Below are 15,661 nucleotides of genomic sequence, written 5' to 3'. Positions count from 1 at the left end.
GGATGGGGAAGTGCCTGCAGCGTCTGTGGAGCACGTCTAGTGGCAGCACTACCCCAGGGGTCACGGTCTGCAGGGACAGCCCCTTTCAGAAGGACGAGGACCTGGTGCGTGATCGGCTCCTCTCCTGGCAGCAGCTCTCCAGAGGTGGGCACCCAGCTCCATAGCTCGGCTGGCAGAAGGGCTCTGGGCAGGTGGCAGCGGGCACACGGGCATCCCGCTCTTGCAGCTGCTGAGGAGTTGCTGTGCCGTGATTAGGCGGAGGAGGTGGAACGGTGCCTGCCATGTTGCCCTTCTCTGAAAACAGAGAATGGGTTGGGAGGTTTGGGCTCTGAGCACAGCCAGCAGCCTGGCCCGGGCACAGGCCATGGCAGGACAGGGGGACAGGAGCCTGCTGCCACTGACCGTGGCTCTCTGGTTTATCTCCTCAGGCTGCCAGCACCTCATGCCATGGGAACGGCACCGCTCGGCCTGCCAGGCTCGGGGGGCTGGAGGGCAGCCCATGTTCATTTGCTGTCAAAGATAAATTATTTTGGTTTTTGTTTGTTATCGTCATCATCGGAGCGTTTCTTTCATCCTTTTCCAAGCTTTTGGCCTGTTGTGATAAATGGATGTGTTTCGTGCTAACAAAGTCTGGTGGTTTATACCAGCTGGACTCTATTGTGGTCTATACCATGTTTTATTTCCTGCATAGGTAAAATATCATGTATCAAATTTGATCAAAAAGAAAAATGAGGGAGTGTGAAAACATGGATTTTTGGGACGTAGAAGATACCAAAATTCAGTCTTTAATAAAAAGCATGAATTAATATTATCCAGAGAGAAGATGGGGAAATTGTGATAAATGGATGTGGTTTGTGCTAACAAAATTGTAATTATATCAATATTTTGGGAAGAAAATTGGAAAGGTATATTTTATTAATGCTATGAAGCAGATGGGTTTCTTTGTAGATGATACATGTGGGAAACAGGGTACAGGAGATTGGAATTGGCCTTGATGAACAAAAGTTAGGAAGACTCCCAAGTCAGAATTGGCATCAAGACGAAGTTAAGACAACTCCCAGGACAGGATCGGCCATGACATGAATAACGTTGGGACAATTCCAGACAGGGAGTCTAAAACAGTGTTCTTATCTATAAAATAAAAAGGCTTAACTGGAGCATAGTGCTTACTTACACAACACAGGACTTGGGGCACATGCACAGCCTGCCAGGTTGTTCAGAGGACAGTGAGGAAGACTGTTGGCCTTCCTCAGAGGAGAGCCCCAGAGAGCCAGAAGCCCCCTTAGCCACAGTGGGAGCATGTGCTGTGTAGTGTTGTGATGTAGATTTCAAGAATCAGAAACAGGAGGAGATTTACAGGAAAACATTGATGAATATGTATTAGCACACAGTACATAAGTTATGTTTGGATCCTTTTGCCTTTTGCACATCAGGCAGGGTGGGAAGCCCTCCCTGTACCCTGATTGAGCAGTTTTGGTTATGCTTTATCCAAACCACTGCCAAATTTCCTTTTGTAACTACTGGATTCTATTTGATTGTATTATTTTATCTCAGTTAAAACTGCTGCTAAATTTTAGGTTTGTGGTTTATTAAATTAGACATATGGGACCCCATATATAACATCAGGAATATGACTTAATAGTTTACAAAACCAAAATGAATATTATTCAGCTAAATTAATGAGGAATAGAAAAGCATTCGGGACTTAATCACAAAGGATAAAGGAACAGAAATGATGATACTTGATTAAATGAATACGTTTTAACCTAATGAGTTAGTATTTTAGTCTCCTCTGGCTTTTGATCTTCCCCCCAGAAGGGGAGCAGTTCTTTGATCTCCTCTTCACGAGGGGCACAGTCCTTAGGGTTTGGTCATGGCTTTGGCATAGGGTGTTTTGTTTTGGATGATGATGACTGCCAAAAAACCCCCATAAAATCCCCCCCAGAACCCCGAAATTCCCTCAACTCCCCCCCCCCCAACCCCCTTAGGATGAATTTGGATAATTTCAGGTAATTTGGGGTGGATTTGGGGGGGTTTTGGTACCTTGTGGAATCCAAAGTGGGTGTAGGATTCAAACCTACTAAAAATTCCCCCTAAAATTCCCCTAAAATCCTTCCATATCTCCCCCAAACTCCATCAGGATGGATTTGGAGGTAGTTTTGGGAATTTCAGGTAATTTTGGGTCAATTCTGGGTCGATTTTGGGTGGTTTTGGTAACTCCCGGACACCAGATTTGGTGTAGGATTCAAACCCAGCCAAAATCCCCCCAGAGCCCCTCAGGATGGGTTCTGAGGTAATATTGGGTGGATTTGGGGTTAATTTTGGGTCCTTTTGTGAAGCAGCGAGGGTGCAGGGCTTGGAGTGGGGCTGAGCAGCGGGGCAGGAACCAGGGGAGGGAGGGAGGTGTGAACCCCCCCTGAGGATCCCCTGATGGGGACACCCCTAAAAAGTTCTGTGCCAGGATTGAGAAATGAACGGGACCTTTGGTTTTTTCAGTCTTCAGGCTGTTGTTCATTTTTCTCTTACCAAAAGTTCAGCACGCCGTCTGCACACCAGACTTAGCGTACAAAGAGAAGGCACCAAAAGTCATAGGACCCACAGGTTCAAGGTCTTTTAAAACGACTTTGTCCAATTAACTCTTAGAACACATTTTATTTCTACCTTTCTACAAGTAACTAATTCTTTGTTTGCCACTCGGTGTCTGCATTGCAGCTTTTTCCAACCAATCACCCTGTGCTCCCAACACGGCAGAAAATGGAGGAGATGAAGAACAAGGAGGAGATTAGACAACACCCAAAATCCTCCATCTTGGAAGCTTTCTCCATGGACAAAAGTTAAAAGCAGTGATCTCCTGGGGATCAGGACTTCTCAGGGAGACATTCCTTGTGCCCTGGGTTCCAACAGCAGGGGGGAAGGGGAAGTTGGGGATGGGAAAAGAAAGACTTGGGCAGGAAAAAAGGGAACCTTAAACAGCGTGGTAAACGCCATTTCTAGAGGGAGGGCCCGGGACGGCGCGGCCGTCACCTTCCCGGGTAGGTGTGGATACACAATCCAGGTAAGATTTCCCATGGATCCGTCTGGGAAACATTAGGGAGCTGGAGATGAAGAATCCTGAACAACCTCGCAGGTGGTGTTTGTGACAATTGTTTTCCTCATGGATTGTTTACCCCAAGGGGTTTTCTTAATTAGCCAATCATGTGAAATGTAAAATAACCAATCAGGTCCACCTCTATCGGGATCGAGTACAAAAAAATCCGTCTCCTAATAAAGATGATTATTGGCCTTCTGAAGATGCATGGAGTGTGTCACTCATTTATCCGTGTCATTTCTGACTCAGCAGTGACAGGCAGGAAAGGGGAACATGGAAAGATGGGGGGGAAAGGAGGACACAGGACGGAGAGAGGACAGCAGCGCTCCCGTGTCACCTCTGGATGGATTCTGTCCCTTGTTCTGCCCTCAGGAAAAGAGAGACAGAGTGGCACAGAGTGTTGGGAAGGATGAAAGTTTGACAAGAATCTTTAACAGATATGTGTGCATGACAGAAAGATTTTTGAATGTAGAATGAGCCAAAGGAATAGAAATGAAAGCAAGTTTTGATATAGAAGAAAAGAATTGTTGAGCCAGTCTTACTGGGTAACTAAGGCAAAGGCTGTGCTACTTACAAGTGGTTTTTATGGCTTAGAGCAAAGGATAAACCCACCTCAAACAAGAAGATGTTTTTACCAAGCAAAAAGATTCCACAGGTAAACAAGACTGCCAATATTGCAAGTAGAAAAAAGGTCTCAGAATTTTCCACTGCAAGAAAACTGAAAAACAACTTCTAGCTAAAACTGTAACGTAATAACTTTGAGTGATTGGAGAATAGTAACATGAATATGGTAATTACAGGCGTTATGATAGGCTATAGGTAAAAGTAAAGGTATAGATTGGTTATTCTGTGTTAACGTGCTCAGCAAAGCAGAGTATATAATGCACTGTAACCAAAGCTAAAGGGTCTCCAGGCCTGCCTGCAGCTGTAGGCACAGGCTCTGCCACGCACAACCCTGGACTGCTGTAACATCCAGGATACAATAAACTGCATTTTGAAGAAATGCCTGGAGTCCCTCCTCTCTCATTCAGGCTCTTACAGGAGAGGGACACGGGGTGACAGAGAGATGGCAGCAACCCTGTGCCATGCTGGCAGTTTTCACTCCTTGCTGAAGGCTTGGGAACAAAAGGGTAAGGAAAGATATGGGCAATGTTATGGATACATCTTCTAATAGTGGCTTTTCACAGATATTAAAATGGATTTTATATGTGTGATGTTAAAGCAACTTTGGTACAAATATATGGGTTTTATTTCTGTTGTTAATTAAGCTCAGAGAAATAGCTGCTTGTGTTAAATGCCTGCTGGGATGGGATAACATCCAATGCACACAGGATGAGGACACCTGTACAGATCTGCCAACTATCAGCTCTCCCTGTCTGAAGGCAGAGTGGACCAAGGCCCAAAAACCTGGAGGTGATAAAGAGAAGGAGCCAAAACCACAGCCAAGAAACACACATGCTCTGAAAAGGCAGACCCAAGGAGGGGCCAGGTAGAAGAGTTCCTGGAATATGTAAACTAGTTTATGGATATGCATGAGGGTCTATGAATATGCAACAGGCTGATGAAAGGGAAAAGGTATTTCAGGGGATCCCCGAAGGGAACAGGGTGCTCCTGGCTGAGTGCCAAGATGCACCCGGCCATAATAACCATGGTCCTCCATGGTCCTGGTCTCCCATTGTCCTTTATTAAACTTTTTACATTTTCACAGGAGGGTGAACGTGTTTTTCACATTTAGGAACGGGTAAAGTTTTTTCATTTTTTTACAGGAGGGAGTTTTGAAGAGCTACAAGTGGCTAATCTGCCTGCAACAAGGACCATTCCACGGGCTCTTGTCACCTTTCCTGACACGTCTGCTGCAGCTCATGGAGGGTGAAGCCCTGGAGGCTCCTTAGGGGTGGTTATGGACGATTGCAGGCAGCGCCTCGATGCCCTGGATCAGCGGTGCCCCCTCCTGGGAACCCCCACGTTTTCCAAATAGGCATCATCTCCTTCAGGATGCTTCCTTAAGAATCTGAGCTGTACATTGATGACAGAGGTTACAATCTAAACCATTCCCATCAGTCAGTAACATAATTCAGGTGTTAAGATGTTGGACTGTTGGAGGACAGAAGACAGATGATGGACTTTGGACGTGGTTAACAGAAGAGATTTGATACCAGGATGCCTTGGCAAAACAAACAGGACTTTGAAAATTAGACCTAGATTGCAAGAAGGGTTTGCTGGAAAAAAATCAGACGGGTTTGCTGGAAAAAGAAAATCCCATTAAACTCTGCAAGCAAGGGATGTTGTTTTATGCATAAGTTTGTGTATGTGATTTTAACCTAATCACTGTAGTACACATTACTAGTCTCCCTAAAATAGTATATAAGTGCTTGTATCCCACAATAAAATCAGATTCTGATCCCCAAGTCAGTCTCCCCATCTCTCTCCATCACTGACACTTCCCTAATAAAGAACTGTTATTCCTGCTCCCATATTTTTACCTGAGAGCCTCCCTTAATTTAAAATTTATAACAATTCAGAAGGAAGGGGTTTACATTTTTCCATTTCAAGAAAGGCTCCTGACTTCCTTAGCAAACACCTGTCTTTCCAAACCAAGACACAGGAGCCACCTGTATTATACATGGAAATACTTCACACAAAAATAACAAGAGCCTCAAAAAGGCAAAACAGCTTGGTAATTTGTAGAAAGTAACTCTGATCAAAAATAAAATGTGTGAATAGATTGGTCTAAAGATGACATTCACAATTTTCCTGGGGACATTGTGCACTGTACTGTAACAGTGGACAGTCACTGGATATAGACAGTAGGATAACTGGATATGCTTTTCAAACTTATTCTTAGTATTCATTGAATTCTTCATTGAATCCTCATCCTTCTGTACACTTCAGCTCTGCTGTAAACTTCAGAGACATTTTTTCACAAGCTTCTAACAAGTTACTCTGGATCCATAATTCCTGAGACCAAATGGAGTCCAAAGGCCAAGTAAGATTACTCTTTTCAAAGCCTGGAGTCACACAGAATGGAGCAGTACTTAAATCATCGTGTGTATCCCAAACACATAACAGTCCAGTCACTGACCAGCTGCAATAATTTTTTGACTTTTGCTACAAAATACCTTCAAGAATAAGCTACAAATAATATCTTGATCTGGTTTAAATTCAGGGACAGCATTGCAATTGCCCTTAAAATTTCTAAGGGTGCCTAGTGCTGTTGCAGTAATACAAGAGAACTGTAAGTGTGTATTACTAGTTGTTGTTCATATTAGGTACAAATGGCTCAGCTTAGCTTTGCAAAGGAGGAAACAAGTGATGGAGAGTTGAAATGATGGAGTTGGGACAGTGTAGCCAGTCTGCTTTTTGTGAGAGATGCTCTTAAGCAGTGGCAGTAGTAATGCACTTGTCTTCTGTAACTTTGCTCCTTGTGATCTACTGTCCACCTCAGCAACTTTTTCTCCTCTTTTTTTTCCTTTATTTCTCCAGCTGAGTACCAAGAGGAAAAGACAGAACTGCAATGTTACTACCAAAATAATAGATTTTTTTTTCAAACTAAAAAATACTCACAGCTTTTAGAAAACACAACAGAAGTGTTGGAAAGTATAAACAATACAAGTTATTGAACAGTATTTTTACATTCTACTAAATCAGCCAAACAAATGGATAGTAGGGCTTGAGGAACAAGGATATAATTGAAGTTTTGTTAAAAGGGCTTATTTTGGTCTCTATGTGGTAACTGTCATCACCCTGATGTAAATACTTCACAATCTATTTAAATTTTCCTAAATTGTATTATCTTGAGATCAGCTATGATTTTTTAGATTTCTCTTGTACCCATCACTGAATTATCTGAGCACAATCTCCAAACAAGACAAATGGTAAAGTAGCAAAGGGCTGCAATAACTGAGCAGCCAACAGGATAAGCCACACTGGCACCTATTGGCTTTGCCAAATCCTCTGTGAGTGCTTTCGTTTCTTTTCCTTTTTGGTTTAAAATGCAACACATTTTCATTACTTCTCATGACTCGCCTCTGAAAGAAAAAGGCAGTAGCTGTTTTTGGTAGGGTAAGTTGCATTTGCAAATTGGCTCACCTCCTTGGCAGCAGAACTGCATTTTTTCGTATCAAAGCTGCTCCTCAGCTTGAGTGGGGAGAAGGTGCAAAAGGATGAGAGAGGCTGGTGGAGCTCTGATGGTCTGAGGATCCAATGGTGCAAAGAGCTGGAAGGTGAAATACCTTCTCTTGAGTTCAGGGTCATTAGGGAAAGGGAGTGTGTGCCTGAAAGCTCAGCTCTGTCAGCCATATACACCGAGTAAAAGGTTTCTTTCCTGCACCTGTGTGTGTGGCCAATGCCAAGGGATGGCAGCTCTTTCTGTTGTGAGGGCATTGCAGCCTCCAACTGCAGAGTATGCAAACTGAGCTGCACTGAAATGTGTTCTCCAGGGCTCAGTTTTGGGGCTGGTCCTGGTTAACTTCTTTATTGATGATCTGGAGATCGAGATTGACAGCACCCTCAGTAAATTTGCCAATGCCCAGTTGGGTGGGAGTGTGGATCTGCTGGAGGACGGGAAGGCTCTGCAGTGAGACTTGGACAGACTCGATCAATGGGCCAAGGACAAGGCCATTGAGGTTCCACAAGGCCAAGTGCCACATCCTGCAGGTCACCAGCCGCCTCAGTGTGAGCCAGAGTGTGCCCAAGGGGGCAAGAGGCCAATGGCACCTGGCCTGGATCAGCAGCAGTGTGGGCAGCGGGACCAGGGCAGTGCCTGCCCCTCTGTGCTGGGCACTGCTGAGGCCACAGCTCGAGGGCTGTGTCAGCTCTGGGCCCCTCGGGAAAAAGGACATTGAGGGGCTGAGTGTGTCCAGAGAAGGGCAGCAAGGCTCACAAAGTCTCTAGAAAACATGTCCCATGAGGAGTAGCTGAGGGAGCTGGGTTTGTTCAGTCTGGAGAAGAGGCTCAGGAGGGACCTCAGCGCTCTCTCCAACTCCCTGACAGGAGCGTGCACTGAGGGGGGGCTGCTCTCTTCTGCTGGGACTGCGCTGAGAGCCAGAGGAAGTGGCCTCACGTTGAGAGGAAATTCAGGTTAGACTTTAGAAAAATATTTCACTGCTCAGGTGTTCATGCCTGGGAATAGGTTGGCCAGAGGGGTGGTGCAGTTGCCATCCCTGGAGATGTTAAAGAGACCTCTGGATCTGACACTGGCAAATGGTTTAGTGGTCTGTGTTTGAAGTGTCAGAGCTGGGCTGACGTTGAACTGATGCTCTTCAAGATCTCTTTCACCTCTGACGGTTCTACAATTCCAAGCGCTTCCCGCCTGGCTGAGGGGAAGGCTCAGGGCTGTCTCGAGTCCGAGGGCGGCCGCACCCTGAGGCGCTGGGGCGGCGCTGCGGCTGCGGCGTCTCCTGAGGGGCCGGGTCGGGCTCTGCCCTCAGCTCCGCGAGATCCCAGATCAGCCCGGCGGGACCTCCGCTGTCCTTCAGCCCGCAGATCCCACCCCTCAGCCCGCAGATCCCACCCCTCAGCCTGCAGATCCCACCCCTCAGCCTGCAGATCCCGTCCTTCAGCCGGACAGCGCTCGGCAGCGGGCGCCCGCCTCGCCTCGGGGTCTGCCCGGAGCCACCCGCGCCACTGGATCACAGGTACCCGAGCCGTGCCCCATTTCCCCCCTCGGGACTCCCCAGCCTTCCCACAGAAGAATGCAGCTGCTGTTTCGTCTTTAGACTGTTGCCTTCAAAACCCCCCCTCCCCACCCCCCGCTCTTATTTTAAATTTGTATATGTTCTTTCCCTTTTATCTTTGGGCTGATCTGGGGTGCTTGCTAAGGCTTCAGAGGGGAGCTCTGATAAAGAGCTGTAAATCACACACGGCCCATCTGAGGGAGGAGGGTGCGAGGGAGCTGAAATAGGCCAGGAGAGCCCCAAGTCCTGTTCCACAGCGCAGCGTCCTCACGGCCTCAGCTGCTGCTGTGGGGTTTGGTTTCCACAGGACGCCAACAACCCGCACTTCTCCCCTCTGGGCTTTGCTCCCTGGGTTTCGAAGGATAAGTCCTGCCCAGGCTGGCTGGTCTACTGACCGTGCCAGCCATGTGCTCTGGTGCTGCTGAGCACACACATTGACAGATCTGCACTTCTCCAGGAGTGGTTTCTGAAGTCTGAAGCAATGTTACTGGGTTATTTTCCATAAATGATGGAGAAGAGTTTTAGATGGAACATTTGCCAGCTGTTTGTTGAAGCAAATCTAGTTGTTTGTCTCTCCACCTTGCTCTGTGATGAAACAACCGAGGTCAGCTATTTGCATCTAATTAATGTATGCTGGCTTATCAATACTATTTTGTGTACCTCCTGTAGGTTGCAAAAGTCAAAAAGATCAAGGTAAAGGTCGAAATATACATCCTTGTATACATCCAGTTTTAAACCCCTTGTGCTTCTTATATTGCAGAATTGTATAAACATGTAATAAATTAAACTCTTCTGAAAAGCAATTAGCTCCAGAGCAAACTCATTTTTACAGCCTTCCTTTTGTTTGGGTGGGTTGTGTTTTTTCTTAGGCTGGCAGGGTGATGGCAGTAGGACAAAAAGAGGTGAGAAAGGCTGGCAAGCTTTTTCCTTGTTGTGGCAGGGTAGGATTTGCAGGAAAATGAAATGCATGTCTTATTATCACTTCTGAAAGGCTGCAGGGAGATGACCACTCTCAATTCTTGCTGTGTAAGGGAAGCAGCAAAGGAATGGGGGCAGTCAGTAACTCCCAAGAGAAAGCAGGGCTGGCTGTCTTCATTAGGATGACAAGGATTCTGCTTTGAGCCTTTGCTCCACTTGGAGAAGGAAAATGAATCCATTCTTAAGCTGCATTTGCCACTGATTTCAAGTTTCTACCTGGAGCCAAGTCATTTTTGGAGAAATTGTAAGAGGTTACTGTGATGCTTGCATCAGCCTTCTCTGTTTGGGACTTGGGGCATGTTTGAGGGAGCATCTTTGTGCCTCCAAAGCTGAATGTCACTCTGCTGCTCTGCTCTCAGAGGCTGCCCCGTGGGGTTTGTGAAGAAGCAATGCTGTGGGGTTTTGTGGGTTGCATGGTTCATGTAATGTGGCAATGTCTTTGGAGAATTTCAGTGGGTTCTCCCTGTAAGGAACATGTCTCTGTGCTCACTGCCCTTGGTTTGATCAGTGCTGCCAGAACAATGCTGATGGTTTGGTGGCTCCTTGAGCAGCAGGAGGCCGAGTGTTTTAGAGTGTTCACCCCCTAAGTAACATGACTTGGTCTTAGTGCCAGTTGTTGGCTGATGGCAAAGGTGGCCACTCTTGTAAGGAAAGTTGGATCAGCTTTGTTGTGATCAGTGACACAGAGCAGGGGATGTTCTTTACTGACAGTGCCCCTCAGGGGTAACATGGAATGACCTGATTTCTGCAGAATGTCCACTCTCAAAAGATGATCACCTGGTGGTTACAAATGCAGGGCTGTCATAAAAGACTGTATTTCCAAAGGAAAACTCTGCCATACAACAATACATTCAACTGTGTGTGTGTGAGAGATGACAAAGTAAAAGCAGAAAACTAGGAAAAGTGCATTTTGGAAAAATGGTGTCATTTCTACTGCATATATTATAAACACTGCTAATCTGAACAGAACTGAAAAAACTTTTTCCTTGCTGTTGTAGAACAAGAACAGAGATTTAAAAAAAAGGAACACTCAAAAGGTGCAGATAAATCAGTGTGGTAAGATATCTAATATAATTTGTCATTATAATCTGCATCAATTTTACAAAGTTTTAGTAGACTGTGATAGGCCTGTTGTGGGGTGGTGAGCAGTTGGGAGAACATGCTTTTTCCTAATTTCCACATTTTGGATACTGTATTGGCTATGCAAAGGGTAAATCCAATGTCAAACCTGCACACATAGTAAAACACACCACCACGAAGTCACATTTTTTTGTTTTTAATTTGCTAATATTTATCCACATTTTTATTGTATTTTAACTTCTTTAAGAACCCTCAGACCTTGTAAGAGTTTACAGTAAACAATACCTTCTGTCACTGTTAGAAATAATTATCAACTAAGTCTTTTAATGATACCCCAAAGACTAAGAAGCAGATTTTCCAAGTCTGTTTTCCCACCCAGGGTTGTGTGTAGGTGCCCAGAGAATATTTTGTGTTACATCTCCAACCACCTGAGGGCTCTGCTGCTGTGCTGCATGGTTTATGTCTCCTTACCTCAGTACCACGGAGCAGCCTTGTGCTCTTGGACTCTTTCCTTACTACTCCACAGATTTTCAACTGCACTCTGAATTTTATTTGCACTCTGAATACTTTAATGGCTGTGTATTATTTACACTTAATGCACCTTGCAACTGTGAATGTAATATTTAGTAGTTTACATCAGACTTACTAAGAATTACTAGTAATTAAAGGCCAGAAATATTAAAAGGAGGCTGTTACTCTGCAAAGGAACTCATGCTCAAATAACAAAGGATGGACAGAAATATTTCTAGGTTTGTTGTTTGTGGCTGAATAGAAGTGATGTAGCTCCATTTTGGCTCACTTCCCCCCCTTTTTTAAAATACACCTACATACTGCATTTTGACAGGTTTATTCTAATACTGACTAGATTAATAGAGAGAAAAGATAACAATTTAATGAAGCTTTTTGTGTTTGCTCCTAGATATGAAAACAGATCTGACCTTACTGCTGGAATGCCTTAAATCTCAGTTGGACTGCCCTCTGTCTCAGCAGGAGGCTGTGGTCACTGTCTATTCCATTTGCCAACAAAACAGTAAGAAAGGCTTTTCCTTAGAAACAATGCAGGCATTTATGTTCACCATATATGCCAAGGAACTGGTGGGCACTGTAAAAATGTCTAAAGGACATAAGGCTTGAGATGTTGGAAAATCATAGAAGCCTTTCATTTTGCAGAGAAACAGAAGCAAAAGTTTCTGTTCTTTTTTCCTCTTGTAGGTGAAGCAAGCGAATACTTTGGAGGAATTGGTGGTTTGATGTTTAGAAATGACCTTGCCAAGTCGCGTGCTCATTGCATCGTAAAGGAAGCAGCTTTATTTACATTGGGGATTATTCTAGAGAGTAATGGCAATAAAAATAACACTGTTTGTATTTCTGAGTGTGCTATGGCCCCCTGTCATTACTTGTGCTCCTGCTTTGTCTCCACTTTCTTTTGGTCTCACAAAATGAGACTACAAGATTGTCAGTTGGAGCAAGGGCAGGGAAGGTGCCCCAGTTGCCCTGTCCATCCCCAGATTTGATCTGTGCCTTGCTGACTTGTGCACACAGGGTGTCTTTAAGTTACCAGACAGCTGCACTCCCCCTCTCCCTCAGCAGCAAGTGTTCAGTGACTCCTGGATTGTTCCAGAGCTTGCCAGGGTCCTGCTTGGTGTAGAACTCACTGCAGGGGGAAGCCCTCAGGCACTTCATAGTCCTGCCCTGTCTCTGCTCCCCAAATACTGGCCACAACTGAAACTTAATAATTTAGGATGATGAGTAGCTTCCTTTAGGACTTAATGGTTTTCACTTTTTGTTTTCAGTGTCTTGTCAACAGACTTTGTGTACTTCTGCATTGCTTGAAGAACTCATTTTATTTTGAATTAAAAAGGATTCTGATGTGAACTTGAAAAGAATGTCTGTTTCTGTCATCTTAGTACTGGTGTCAAATAATGGTAAGTTGGTTTTTTTTCTGTGTTACAACAACACTCCTTTTCTATTTGCCAATCTGCAGTCCAAAATTTGGAACATGCAATAAGCAATGTTTTGGTGAAGTGAATTTATAAAGATGAATGTTTGCATGTAACCGAACCTGAATTGTCGAAGTAGGTCACTGCTCACTGGGATTTCCTTAAACAGCAGAACGTGGTTTAGTTCAAAAAAGAGAGTTTGCAAATGCAAACCCATAGTTTCTGAGAGTGTCTAGAAAGAGAGAGACATGGAAAGGTTATTTACCAATATGTTGATATGATTTTGTATTTCCTTGTGGGGAGGATATGTGCTCAGGAAAGGGAATGTATGTATGTAAATTCAACTTGCTGTTGAGATTTTGTCTGCAGTTGCATTTGTCTCTGGAGTCTTGTGTGTGTTCTCTTATAGAAAATGGGCAAACCCATGTCAGAGACACAGGCTGCATCAGCCTGCTGCTGCAGTTGTTCAGGTGAACAGGGTTGCAATTCAAACAGACAAATAGTAGGCTGGTTAGCAGCTATGTTTCCTTGACTATCAGTGTCATGGTCTGAGCCTGGTGAAATGCCAGTGCTTCCATGAGAAAACCTCTTTTCCTGGTATCTACTGTGAGATGTGATCAGAGACAGAGCCGAGCTGGCTCCAACTTACGATTGAAAGGAAAAAAACTTTATTAACAAAAAACTACAGGGAAAAAACACACAGAACACAGGATGAAAACCTTCACAATTTCCTCCTCCTCCCCCCACCAAATTTCCTAATTCTGTTACCACCCTTTGGATAATCAATTCTCAATTCTTTGAGAAGAGAGGAGTCCCTCTTGCACCACAGACTTCACCCAGGAAACAGGCGAAACTTCTCGTGTTTCCGTGTCACGTGTGGCACCGCCCGGAAAACATTTTGCCATTGTGACCTCTTCCTTCCATGTCCAGTGCTCTCACCACTGCACATGGACCAGAGCTGCTTCTAGGGTTTTTTCCCTTTAAGGATGCTTTGTCCAGTTCCAAAAAAGAGCACAGTCCCTCTCCTTTTGGGACACCTGTCCCTGCCATGTTTCACCCCCTGGGGCTGAGGGGTCTCTTGAACAGAGATCATCTTCCTCTTCTTCTTCTTCGGAGATGAAGGGCACCACCACCATTCTCCTCCACCCTTCGTCTCTGTTCACACACTCTCACATCACCGCACTCTCCTGGCTCTGAGCCATTGCCTCCCCCTAGATGCAGTCTCTGTGTCACAGGAACTGAAGGGTTCTGTCCATAGCTATCCAAGAAAAGTCCAGCCAAAAGCCACTCCATCATCTCCTCCCACCTAGAATTCTTCTCAACTTCTCTCAATCTCACCAACTCCAGGATGAATCAGCATTTGCAAGGTTTCCATCGTCCCAAGAAGGGTTAAAAGTCCCAGGCTCTGCCGGTTTGGTTCATGAACTCCCACGGCTGGCTGCCCTGCTGGGCACCCCCCCCTTCTCCTTCACTCCAGCCGCGCTATCACAGGCACAGGCTGCTCTCGCTCTCTCTCCCTCCGGGGGGGGGAATGGGGGATGGCTGCCCGAAGCCCTGGCAGTGCAATGCTCCTCCACCCTTCGGCCCAGGCCTGGCCTACCTCCCTCCGGCCACATGGCTCCCTTCCCCCCCACTGCCCAGCTCAGAGCTGGACAGGGGAGAGGTCTCGTCTGGTCAAGGGCTGGAACTCAAAAGCAACTTCCAGTGGGAGTTCACAGCTTATAACCCCTGTGTTCTCAGAGGCGTATCCATACCATCAGTGGACAAACCAGGTGCCAATATTAAAATCTAGACACCGATTGGTGTTACCACACCATCCCAAAAAAACAATTTCCCCTCAAACCACGACAGATTCCATGGGTAACAATGTTCTCCAGTGTTCCATCAGGCCTGGCTCTGTCACCACACTGTTACCCAATGCAATCTCACCTGGTTCCATGAGATTCCATTGGGTAACAGTGTTCTCCAGTGTTCTATGAGGCCCGGATTGGTAAACATGGACAACTGGTTCCATGAGATTCCATTGGGTAACAATGTTCTCCTGTGCTCCATTAGGTTCCATTAGACTGGTTCTGTCACAATGGACACCTGGTTCCATGGGATTCCCTTGGGTAACAATGTTCTCCAATGTTCTATGAGGCCTGGCTCTGTAACCATGGACACCTGGTTCCATGAGATTGCATTGGGTAACAATGTTCTCCAGTGTTCCATGAGGAGTGGCTCTGTCACCATGGACACCTGGTTCCATGGGATTCCCTTGGGTAACAATGTTCTCCAGTGTTCCATGAGGCCAGTCTCTGTCAACATGGACACCTGGATCCATGAGATTCCATGGGGTAACAATGTTCTCCAGTATTCCATGAGGCCTGGCTCTGTCACCATGGACACCTTGTTCCATGAGTTTCAATTGGGTAACAATGTTCTCCTGTGTTCCATGAGGCCCGGATCGGTCACCATGGATACCTGGTTCCATGAGATTCCATTAGGTAACAAAGTTCTCCAGTGTTCCATGATGACTGACACTGTCACAATGGACACATGGTTCCATGAAATTCCCTTGGATAACAATGTCCTCCTGTGTTCCATTAGGTTCCATCAGGCCTGGCTCTGTCACCATGGACACATGGTTCTATGAGATTCCATGGCTTAACAATGGTCTCCAGTTTTCCATCAGGCCTGGCTCTGTCACCATGGACACCTGGTTCCATGAGATTCTATGGGGTAAAAAAGTTCTCCAGTGTTCCTTGAGGCATGGCTCTGTCACCATGGACACCTGGTTCCATGAGATTTCACTGGGTAACAATGTTCTCCATTGTTCCAGGAGGCCTGGCTCTGTGACCATGGACACCTGGTTCCATGGGATTCCCTTGGGTAACAATGTTCTCCAGTATTCCATTAGG

At 45.6% G+C, this 15,661-nt stretch overlaps 1 pseudogene; it reads right to left on the bottom strand.

The window, feature by feature from the left end:
* Nucleotides 1–15,661, bottom strand: part of LOC132334622 (zinc finger protein 850-like) — an 860,268-nt pseudogene that overhangs the window by 204,814 nt on the left and 639,793 nt on the right.

The sequence above is a fragment of the Haemorhous mexicanus genome, chromosome 16 (genome assembly GCF_027477595.1).
Source record: "Haemorhous mexicanus isolate bHaeMex1 chromosome 16, bHaeMex1.pri, whole genome shotgun sequence".
NCBI lineage: Eukaryota > Metazoa > Chordata > Aves > Passeriformes > Fringillidae > Haemorhous > Haemorhous mexicanus.
This window is presented reverse-complemented; position numbering and strand designations above follow the sequence as displayed.